The following is an 11,516-nucleotide window of genomic DNA, read 5'->3' on the forward strand; positions in this document are numbered from 1 at the left end:
AGTGCTCGTTTTAAGAAAATGATAATATATTCAGGGCGGCGATTTGTGAAGTCCATTTTGAAAAAGAGAAAATTATTGCACATGGAACAAGAAAACGATTAGCGATTGGGGCACTTCCAACATTGCTCCTGCCTACAAAATCTTATTGCAATAAAGAAAAGGTAAGTTTTATAACGAAATATATTTTGTAAGTGCATCTGAATGTTGTAGTCTATAACTTTTATTTTTTTATTAATCTTAGTCAGCCAGAAAACCACCAACAGACAGACAGCCTCCTTCAGCTAAGATTAGGCACTCAAATTTAAATGACTTAGATTTATCAAGCAAAAAAAATTGGAAAAGTATTTAGAGGTAGGTAAATTTAAACCTCCCAAATATATAAGTTTATTTGCAGTATTATTTTACAACACGACAGGAATGTTTTTTTATTGAACTTCATGAAAAAACTTACATTCATCCCAGTGTTAGGTTTGTGAGGTCCACTGAATTTCTAATTGTATATTACTTCACCGCATACTTAATTTATTTTAATGATTTTGTTCAGTGTCTGTATATCACCATCAATTGAAGTAAATTGGGTTGCATATCATGGGTGGAGATTGGTTTCTCCCAAGCTGGACATTAAATATTCCACCCTAAATTCTTTCCTGGGTATACATGACATTTAACAGCGTATTATCTTAAAATAAATAAAGTTTTGAATGACCCTTATTTGCAAACAACAACGTTACAACTTGTACATTTAAGCTTGAAGAAATGAGCATATGCAAAGGTGTAAATCAGGCAATAAAAAATACATCTAAACAAGTACTTCAATGGTGGGAAGAAAACCACTTGGCATCAGAAAAGATTATTAGATCTCTAAACTGTGATGTTTACGGTAAAGCATTTGTTGTGTTCTTCTTACACTGTAAATATTTTTAGCATGTATTTATGTAGTAAAATTCGGGGAAAACTGCTTTAACTGTATGAGGTATGATGTAAAGACAGCATATAACCGGAAATATGCAACAAAAACAGATGTGCCAGATGAAAGTTACGAGAATGGTCTAGTAGTGACTGAAGATCTTCATGCTGATATAGGGGTAAAACACTTCTGTGTTTCCTAAAATGATCTGTATCATTAAGATTTATAAAAGCATGAAATCAAACGTTAAATGATTTGTAGGACTTAATTAAAAAAGAAGTGGGAGAAATGAATGCATGGCAAAAAATGTTTTTTGGAAATCCAACACAACAATGCAAACCGAACAATAAATGGTCATCGATATCACCCTGATGTCATCAGATGGGCAATTGAACTTTATGCTCGATCTCCAGCTGCGTACAGACATCTATCAACGACTGAAGTACTTGTACTTCCATCAGCAAAGACTTTACGCCATTATAGGTATTTTTTCAAAAATTAAACTGTATAGTAGATACCATAATTGGTTTATTATTTTAGGATCTCTGGAACGGGTTCAGCTGGTATAAACAAACAAATATCATCTACATATAATAACACATGTGCAAAAACCAACTTTACCTGTTTCACGTGTAGTAACACCTGCCACCGCGTGCTTTGCCTTTTTTCTTCTTGATTTACAATAATGGCATCGAAGATTTTGATCAAGAACTGAGCTGCAACAACTTGTTGCATTCCTAGAAAGTCGCATGCATTTTTGCAAACATGTGCATATTTTTTGTACAGCAATTCTGGTTTGGGGTTAAGTACAAATTCCTCTATAGTTGATTGGATATACAATTTGCAGACATCAGTGCTCACGTCTGGTACATCTATCATTACATTTTTAGCCATTTTTGCAGCTATAGAATAAATTTTTTCCACTTCTTGAGGTGATACATCAGTTTTGGTAGCACCAGGATGACCTGAACATTTTGCACTGTTAGCCCCAGTCTCTTGATCAATTTCGATGACAATCAGGTCAATTTCCTTCTCTAGGCACGTTACTTCTTCTGTATTCATATTAAGGTATGTTTTGTATCCAAAAAAATAATTACCGGGGGTTTGCTTTTTATTTATTAGAGCAAACTTCGAGAAAATTTTAAAACGTCCTATGCAATTACCAGCAAAATCAAATAAAAATGGTCAAGTGGCAACACTTCATCCAAGCGTGACCAATCTGCAGAGGCTGGTCAAATAAAAAGGTGTCGCAATTCTTTATTTGTTTAATTTTTGCAAAACTAAAACTTTATTCCAAAGAATAAAGTTGTTTATTACCTTATTGTTTTAAAAAATATATATTTTTTGCTAAACAAGAAAAGTTATGATTGATTTTACGCTTGAGTGAACAATCAGTTACCTCTCTTGTATTAGTGCTCTATGCTTCAACAAATGTGCACAGAAAGGCTTTTGTTTATTGCAGAAAAACGTAAAGGGTGTAAGAAAAATGAAGAGTTTGCAGACTAAAACTTAAAAAAACTATGGTTAAAGCAATAAATCATGCTAAAAAATCTTTCTGCTGAACTCCTGTAATTCAATAAAAATGCTGCAGCATTTGTTAACTATTTAGCTTCTTACTATTTGTGAGAGTCCGAATTTGGATATTATCTAAAAACCTTGAATTACCAAGCCAATAACACTTAAAACGACGCAGCAGAAGAGTTTGCATAAAATTAGCAAATAATTAAATATATGACCCACTTGATCATTTTGTAAGGATTAAGGTCGTGTTTGTGACCCGCGCGATGAAAAGGTTCGCCATCCATGTTCTAGACCAACGCGTAAAAATTCAATAAATAGCCATGTTTTATGAAATAGACGATCTTAGATCTAAATCACCAAGCAATACCCTTGATGTAACATATTTATTGATTTTTTTACTAGATTGTTCTATAAAAAAATATAGATATAATTTAATGTAATTCTAAATATTTACTGTTAGAAAAACATGGCAACTATGCTGATTTGTGTTTAGGCATGGGTAAGTTGTTCTCTTGAATGTCATTAAAATGTATTATCTTTTTCATAACTTATAACTGCACTGATTTTGTCAATAAATGGTATGTCTGGCGAGTTTGAAAGAACATATAACTGAAGCTGATAATGAGCTTGCTGACTGTAATAATGAAATCAATTCATCAAACATCGCAAGAAATAATTCAAAAATGTGCGAGTAATAATTATATTTTTTGTTACAATAAAAAAAAAAATCAAATTGCAACCAAAATGTTAACAATATGCTACCATATTTACCTCAAAAATTGAGGGAATACACATCTAATAATAAACATGTAACAGAAAAAAATAGTCAATAAAACAAAATGATTCTGTTAACCAACACTGCATTTAAGTACAACTAAATATGGGAAACATTGCAGGATCTAAAAGCATTTTAACCATATATTGAAGATATGTTAGCAACACAAAAGTGGTTTCTTTGCATCTGCAGAACGATGTTCATCAATTGAAAAGTCAGTGTAAAGGTAACCTGACATGGCGCTGATAAGCCTGTTATAACAATCAAGCCATGGCTACCTTTAAGATGACAAATTTTAACAGGTTATGTGTATGTTAAGATCTGTAGCCAATCAAAAATCACCATTGTATATAGTACCATAATCAGAACCAATCATTCACTTTCAAAGCCCTACAAATGTGATGGACATAGCAACTTTACAGTTTAGTCATCCAAGTGGGCAACCCTCTGTTCTGAAGTGGCGTCAAACTCTTTAGGCTTCACGCTACAGTTATTAATGTTGACAATTTTGCTATATACGTTTTTGATCGTTTGTTAACAAGTAGGTAACTTCAATGGCAGTTGGGCAAAGAGTGAAACTCTCGCCACAATATAAATTAAATGTAAATTACACTTTGATTATTCCCACACAGCTGTAGTGTAAATGGGCCTCAACAACTTAATCAATTTATTAATTATGTAAGATTTGTGTCCTAACATGAAATATATATTTAAGTTTTGTAACCTTATGAATATTTTAAAGATTTAAAAAAAATGGAAAATAAAAGTATTCATTTTAAAGATGAACTTATACCTAAAGCTATTTTTTGTTTAATAGTTTATTGAGGGTTCCTTATGTTACGTGGCAAAACTACTCTCGAACTTTAAAACCCCAAAATTAGTTTGTTCCTATGGAAAATAAATGTTATATAGATATTAATGTTAATGCTATTTTGAAAAATATTGAACTATCAAAATATACAATGTATTCGATCTACAGACCATTGTCTGAAAAACTCCAGCTTGGTTAAACTGGGATGGGGATGATGACTTTAAATCAGTAGGAGATTTGTTTAGAGTCTATTGAAGTTGAAAAAGGTAAATTAATTAATCAAGATGAAGTAAACCTGATCAATGTAACAAGACATTGTATACTTGAATGTGCTGTTTAAATCCTTGTAAGGGCTGCATCCTGAAGTTGGAGGACAGGATAAAACGCTAACTCTAAAAAATTGTTGTTCATGCGACTTCATGTGCAACAAGGTGGCCTGTATTAGAAGGATAAAGCCTAGTGAAAACAAAAAAATCCAAAAAATGTAGTTATAGGATAATAGGTAAGAATATCCACATGTTAATTCACTATTATATGCAGCTCTTTATTAAACTACTGATTTTCAAATGCGGCTTGCAAGCTAAAAAGTTTGCCAACTGAATTGGTTTACCCAAACTATTATATTCATACCAAAATCATGTGCTTGCTGTTTTTGCCAAACATTAAAGCAATTATGCAAGCAAGTCCACATTGATTTACTAGAAATAAACCGTAAATGTTATTACATTATTGCAAAACGCATGCAGCCCGCATAGAAGGGTGACACTAGCGTTAACTTAGCATTCTGGGCTTCTGTGTAGTTCATTTCTCACAATATATAAATGTTTTTTATAGATGGAGAATCGGAAATTTGTTTGTGGAGGCAATTGTAATATTTGCTACTGGTGCTGTCCAGGTACTGCCACTGGGGTTTGACCCTCAACCTACAATAGAATTTCCTAATGATACAAAATACCCTTTGGTCAACACATGCTGCAATGTGGATGGGGAAATAAAGATTTTGCATGGGGAAATAAAGATTTTAAACTCCCTTGGATTTGGTGTTACATAAATCTGCGTTGTTTTTCATTAAATAAACACCAATCATAGATTTGTACAGATTTTTTTATTTTATAGTCTACTCTAGAGAAGGGCAAGCCAACAAAATGCTACTTTTACTCAAGTTACACATCTATAGCATTATTGAATGTCAAAATAAATTTTTCGTCAAGTATAAAATAATATTTGTTGCTACGAATTGAAGACTTAACTTATATAATATGTTTTCCACAAGGATTGAATTGTGCGATCAAATATTGGACATTCAAAGAGTCAAATCATCAATATTCCTTGTTTTTGGCAAAATGGTGTCATTGTTATCAATATTAAATAAAGGGCCCAGGCTCTGCAGTTGTAGTAGCTGGTACCTTCATACAATACAGTTACAGTGGTGTGTGGTACGTTCAGTGGGCCATAGATAATTGTTTATACTATGGGAGGACAAAAAAGATCTATGCTTTTTGTTGGATCAAGCAACAACTGCTCCTCCAGATAATTAGATTCATTCACAAAATGGTTAACTACTTGATAAATTTGAATCGTATTTAATCTAAGTTTCACGATAAAATAAACAACAGATTATGTTAATGTTGATGGTCAACTAGGAATGCAGGGAGTCTAACGGACCCACATCGGAGTTTTATAAACTGATTTTGGGCGTAACCAAACCTGAAACGAGTGTTTTAGGATCACTCAAACCTTGCCCGAGCCCGAACCGGTTTGAAAAACGGTTTACTCCAACACGATGTCAAAACACATGATTATTTTAAGTTTTCTTTTGCCCCCAGAAGTATATTAATGTATTGTAGAATGGTGTGGACTGTCGATAACATAAGCTATAAAATATTACCTATTTTTATTATGCTTTTTATTTAAAGTGTATGATGCGATAAATATGCTTTCTACCTATGTTATAAAAACTTGGATTAGACAAAAAATGTGTAAAAGGCAACAGCAAAAGGGAGAAAGATTAAAACATTGCCAATTCTTGTTTATTTTTCATGGGACACTTTCACATTTGTTTTATTTTTGCCCCCTTCGATATTTATTTTTTACGCGTTATATTTAACATGGCGTTCTATAATTTGATATATGTTATTACCGGTATAGACTATCAGTTTTTGTTTATATTTAACAGTGGTAAACCCAAAGTCAAACATTTTGACTGCCTGCAGCCTGCATATAGGAATGTTAGGGACTACAAATTAAAAAAACATTTAAAAAAAAGTGTATTTTAAATAGATTTAACAAGCCTATACTAAAAGATTCTGAGGGGACCTACTAAGCAACAACAACAACGAACACGCTCCGAAAGAAAAAACAGCTGATTCTAACTTCAGGCAGAACAGAAACTTTATTAATTTTGATACGCCCTATAAACAACTCACGTCAAAGTTATACCGTAATGAAATTTTGTCCGATTTAATTTAAATCAGACAAAATTTAAATCGGACAAATTTTCTGTCCGATTTAATTTAAAGGGACAAATTATATTCCGATTTAAGCTAAATCGGACAAAATTTAAATCGGAAAGGAATTTTGTCTGATTTAGCTTAAATCGGAATATAATTTGTCCCTCTAAATTAAATCGGACAGAAAATTTGTCCGATTTAAATTTTGTCTGATTTAATTTAAATCGGACAAATTTACAGTCCGATTTAAGCTAAATCGGACAAAAAAGTTGTCCGTAGAAGCGTATTTGTTTTTTTTTCAAACGGCGCCCCATAGACTTCGCGGAAGTCTGTCTCTTCTCTCTTAAAAAGCCAAGAAACTGATTCCTTTTGCTAACTATCAGAAAAACAAAAAAATCAAACATTTGATTAACATAATGTTCACAAACCTAGGGAACGGTAGACCGCTGTGGACTAACGATCAAGTTCGATACCGTAAACAAACCTTTTTTATAAAGACCATAATTAATACTGGCATTTGGAATTACGGGCATCTTATTAACAATACAGGGTGTTATACGCCATACGATAATCTCGCACAACAATACATTTTCCCCAAAAACTATAAGAATTATTTAGAACATTTTAGAACAACTAATTTCGGTTATCCCTGGAGAATGTACTTTAACGAACCTAGCGACCTTTACATGCTTGACAACAAATTGCAGACTTGTACTATAATTCTTGTTAAAAACTTAAAAAAATTCACATATTAAAGATGTTGGCTCGAAATGTAAAAATTCTTGGTTTTTTATGTTAAGTGACGTCATGTAGGTATGACCTACTATATCAAACAGCAAACCAAGTGGCAACAGGTCTTACAAGTTTTACCCTGAAAAACGGTACTAAACTACCTAGGCTACAAAAAAACTAAACCTTAGTGCCATCTTGACCAATAATGGAATTAAAGATTCTAAATGTGTTTTCTGCTGCGATCATTAGAAACTGTAGCGCACGTATTTTATTTTTGTTGCAAATAAACTTTCTGCTAAGAGGTAACTGCTTGGATCTAGGCGAAACTTGCGATAATTGTAGTCTGAAATTCTGTTCATATATTGTTTGGTATTGTGCGAATCAATCTAAACCCCTGTTGGATTGTTTATTGTTGTGTGCGCGTTTTGTTGTTGACCGTTGTAAGTACGCCGAATCCGTGCCGAATTTAAATATGTTCTTCGACATGGTCCAAAAATCGAAACATCTTATTGCCACTAAGAATAATAGAATGTGGATTTCTCTGCAAGTGGACAGGGCTCTTTTAATGCCTAGTACAAGTAACCCTGAATCCCCAGCTGTATGTTTAACCTCCCTACTAATTCGTCGCTTTCTGACATGTGTTTTATCTCCCTCTTTTTCCACCGCATTCGTTTGGTTGTGCCTTTATATACGTTACTGGCGACGTTGCTAATAATTGCTGCTGTTAGTAGGCTATTATATGAAGATAAATTAAAAAAAATGTTGATTTCAGAACACCAGTGTTAAGTTGTGCATAATATATAGGCCTACATTACCTAGACCAGTGTCCAGTGGCATCTGAGACCAATGTCCATTTTAAAAAAGAGTCGCAAAAAGATCAAGCAGTTTATTAAAAATAAATTTTAATTAATACCAAAAAAACACAAAGAAGGCAATATGTTTCTCTTCCAATGCAAATTACGCCCAGTGCAGCTGTATAGTGTAAACGGGCCTTTACTCTGAAACGTCCTATTTCCCTGCTGGGGGCATGACAATTTTCAGCTATGACGTCACAAAGTTACACAATTTAACAATTAATCTTAAAACACTTGCTGTTATCTAACAAACTCGTGCGCAAATATGCTTCTGATCAAAGTCTCTGTAGAAATCACAAGTTGCGCAGCTAACTCGCTCTTAGTTAGAGCGACATGGACGCCATCTTGTTTCCCAAATTACAATAGGCGCTTATGGCAAAAAGCAAAAAATCGCAATTTATTAACGATTATGCCGAATAAAAAACATCTGGATGAATGGCAATAATTAATACTAGTCAAACTAAACATTTTAGATCAGAATAAATAAAATTTGCGTAAAAATGGCCGAAATATAGTCGATATTAGCGTGTCATGTCAGGATCATACTTTGTCGTCCACAATACTTTAGTTAACTATGCAAACAAAAATATCAGTAACTAATGTAAAGTGTAATGAAAATAAAGAAAATGTTGGATTGTTACTATTGGTTGAACAAGCATTTAAATTTTAAAGTAACTTTCCCACTTTATAGCCTGTATTAAGGAGACATAATACGTTAAAAAAACACTTGTCCATTGGAATAGACTCTTAATTATTGGTTTGTTAATTTGGTAATAGATAAGAGCTTTGTGTATGTTGAAAGCAAACTTTTATTTCCCATCTTTTTACAGCGGGATTGTAAAATCAATGGAATTACAACTTGATAGGTTGATAGAAACAATATTTTTTATATAAAATTTGTCTAAAAATGAAACAATTTTGAAAACTGAATTTATGGACGAAGGTTAATCACACAGTGTCTTCTGTTCCTAGTCAACCTTTGCAGCATATTTTTCTGTCTAACAAGACTTTTATAGTTATTGGCATGACTTTGCCCTTTGAAGTTTAAACTGAGTGGAACTTGCACAGCACAACACTTCTGTACAAGGGTGTGGCTAAAACAAGCATCAAGTAATGGAACAAATAGACCAGGGGTGTTCAAATTATTTCTGCCATGATCCACCACAGTCAAACCTGAAAGCATGATGATCCACCAAATGCGAATAGTAAACATTTTGGACACGCTTCAATTTTTATGGTGCTTTATTTATGTAAATACACCCTACAGCATATTGATTACTTGGTAAAAGTCAAAAGTGAAATGTGCTACAGCACCAAAATTGTTTCAGTGCGAAAAATGATGAGTTGGTTTAGACCAGGGGTCGGCAACCTTTTTCTAGTCGCGGGAAAACACCAAACTCAGAAAGGTCTTTGTGGGCCGCATAAAATGTTAACTGAGAATTGTGTTAGGCTATTAAAATGTTAGAACAACTTAATCAGGCGGACCCCAGATCTTTTTTTCACGTAAAAGCGTGTTTAATTACATTTAAGAAGGCAATAAAGTGTTGGCGCAAAGCGTGAAAAAAAGGCGTTTGTTTGGTTTAAAATTCGAGCCCGAACGTCGTCATCCATACTACTAATGAAAAGTATAGTAAAACTGGTTTGAAGAAATGTGAAAACTTTAATAGTTAATCTTATTTTAAGTCAGGGTGCACGTGGCGAGCAAAGTGAGCGCGATTTTTTAGGTATACCGGCATTTCTTTTAAGTTGCTTGCAAGTTTTTATTACATTGCCCAAAATAAAAAATGTTAAAAAATACATGTCCAATATTTTTGAATACGTTTTTCGTTAACGGTAACGAAGCGCTGATCTAGTTCGAAAGACAGCATGAAAACATAGCAAGTTGGACGTAGAAAGATCATTGTGGCAAAGCGCGGAAATTTTTCGCACTTATACGTACAGTTAAAATAGTCAAAAATAATTTGAAATGGAATCGTATCTAGTTTGTCAAAGAGGCGGCGGACCGAATGAATTACATTGGTGGGGCGCATCCGGCCCGCGGGCCGTAGGTTGCCGACCCCTGTTTTAGACTTCAGGTCTTACAATAGCATCCAATTGGACTTTCTGTCGCTTATTGATATCCTCAAACGCTCACAAAGATTGGCATTTGGGAGTCTCGTTCTTTGCAATTTTTACAAAATTCATTTGGGAGTCTCGTTCTTTGCAATTTTTACAAAATTCATTAACGCTGACAATTGTTATTCACATAAGACACTGTAGAAAGTTTATTTTTTCAAGACCAGATTAGAAGATCCGCACAAAACGTTAAAAAGATCCGGAACCGGATCGCGATCCGCCATTTGAACATGCCTGAAATAGACCCTATCACTAGGAAACATTTTTAAAAAATGTTTTCTTATTTTCCAAGCACATATTTACAATTCTTAACAGTCTTTGGTAAGTGCTTTTATATCGGCAAGTTTTAATCTTAAACTAAATAAACAATTTATTATAAATAGCTACAAAATCACAATGATTGCAAGCATTTGTTATAATTTCACATAAACACATAATTTTATTAAAAATGGCTCATTTTCAAGAATGTAAACAAACACCAATATTCAAACTAAAACCAAGGAAGTTTATTTTTCACATTTTCTGTGTAGCTTAAAAAACAAAGTTGAACATTTTTTTGTTGAATTATAATTTTCTTTAAAAAAATCCATTAGATGCAGTGAAGATATCTTGCAATTCTTATAGAAGGGAGTCCAGAAACAGGAGGATTTTAATTATTCTGTTAAAAATAGGGGTATATCACCTGTAAGACAATATGCTAGGTTTCATTTTAAACATATTCAGATATTTAGATATCTCTTTATAGGAAAACTTCAAAAAAATTGGCTATTTTAATTTTTAGATGATTGCCTTATTTTTATGATTGATTTTCTAACTCGTACCTATTGGCTATTTGCCTGGCACACTCGAGCAAGCATACACTAATTTGTAATTATATATCGATTTACCTACTTAGTAATCCGGGTAAATATCTTTTTACCTAACAAAATGTATAAACCTGTATAGTTGCTACCTTTAATTGAGGCGATTTGGGAAACATTTGAGCGCGTATAAATCTGAGTTGCACAACTTGTATTATTTCTATGGACTTTGCTTCTGATAAATCAATTTATTTTTTGAATCCTAATGGGAGCCGCTAGAAAGACGATTAAGAGCCACATGTGGCTTTCGGGGCCGCGGTTAAGAACCACTGAACTAGACTGATAAAAAACAATAAGTTTAATAATAGAAGCATCTTGTATTTTACCGCAAACTATAAAAGTTATTAGCCTAATTAATAAGGTAATACCAACATGAATATACGTCATAGCTATCACGTATATTTTGACAATGATTGATTGAAACGGACTGATGATCGCCCAGTGTGAAGTTGCTTGTAGCCTACTAACAAAATGTGCAAGTATTGGCGCAT

At 33.3% G+C, this 11,516-nt stretch overlaps 1 long non-coding RNA gene across 1 annotated transcript; it reads left to right on the forward strand.

The window, feature by feature from the left end:
• Nucleotides 1–953: 953 nt before the first annotated feature.
• Nucleotides 954–4,213, forward strand: LOC146168307 (uncharacterized). Its single transcript, XR_014498675.1, has 3 exons — nucleotides 954–1,085; nucleotides 1,169–2,151; nucleotides 4,183–4,213. It is a non-coding gene; the product is annotated as an uncharacterized LOC146168307 (long non-coding RNA).
• The last annotated feature ends 7,303 nt before the right edge of the window (nucleotides 4,214–11,516 follow it).

This window comes from Ascidiella aspersa, chromosome 1 (genome assembly GCF_963924565.1).
Source record: "Ascidiella aspersa chromosome 1, kaAscAspe10.2, whole genome shotgun sequence".
NCBI classification, from domain to species: Eukaryota; Metazoa; Chordata; class Ascidiacea; order Phlebobranchia; family Ascidiidae; genus Ascidiella; species Ascidiella aspersa.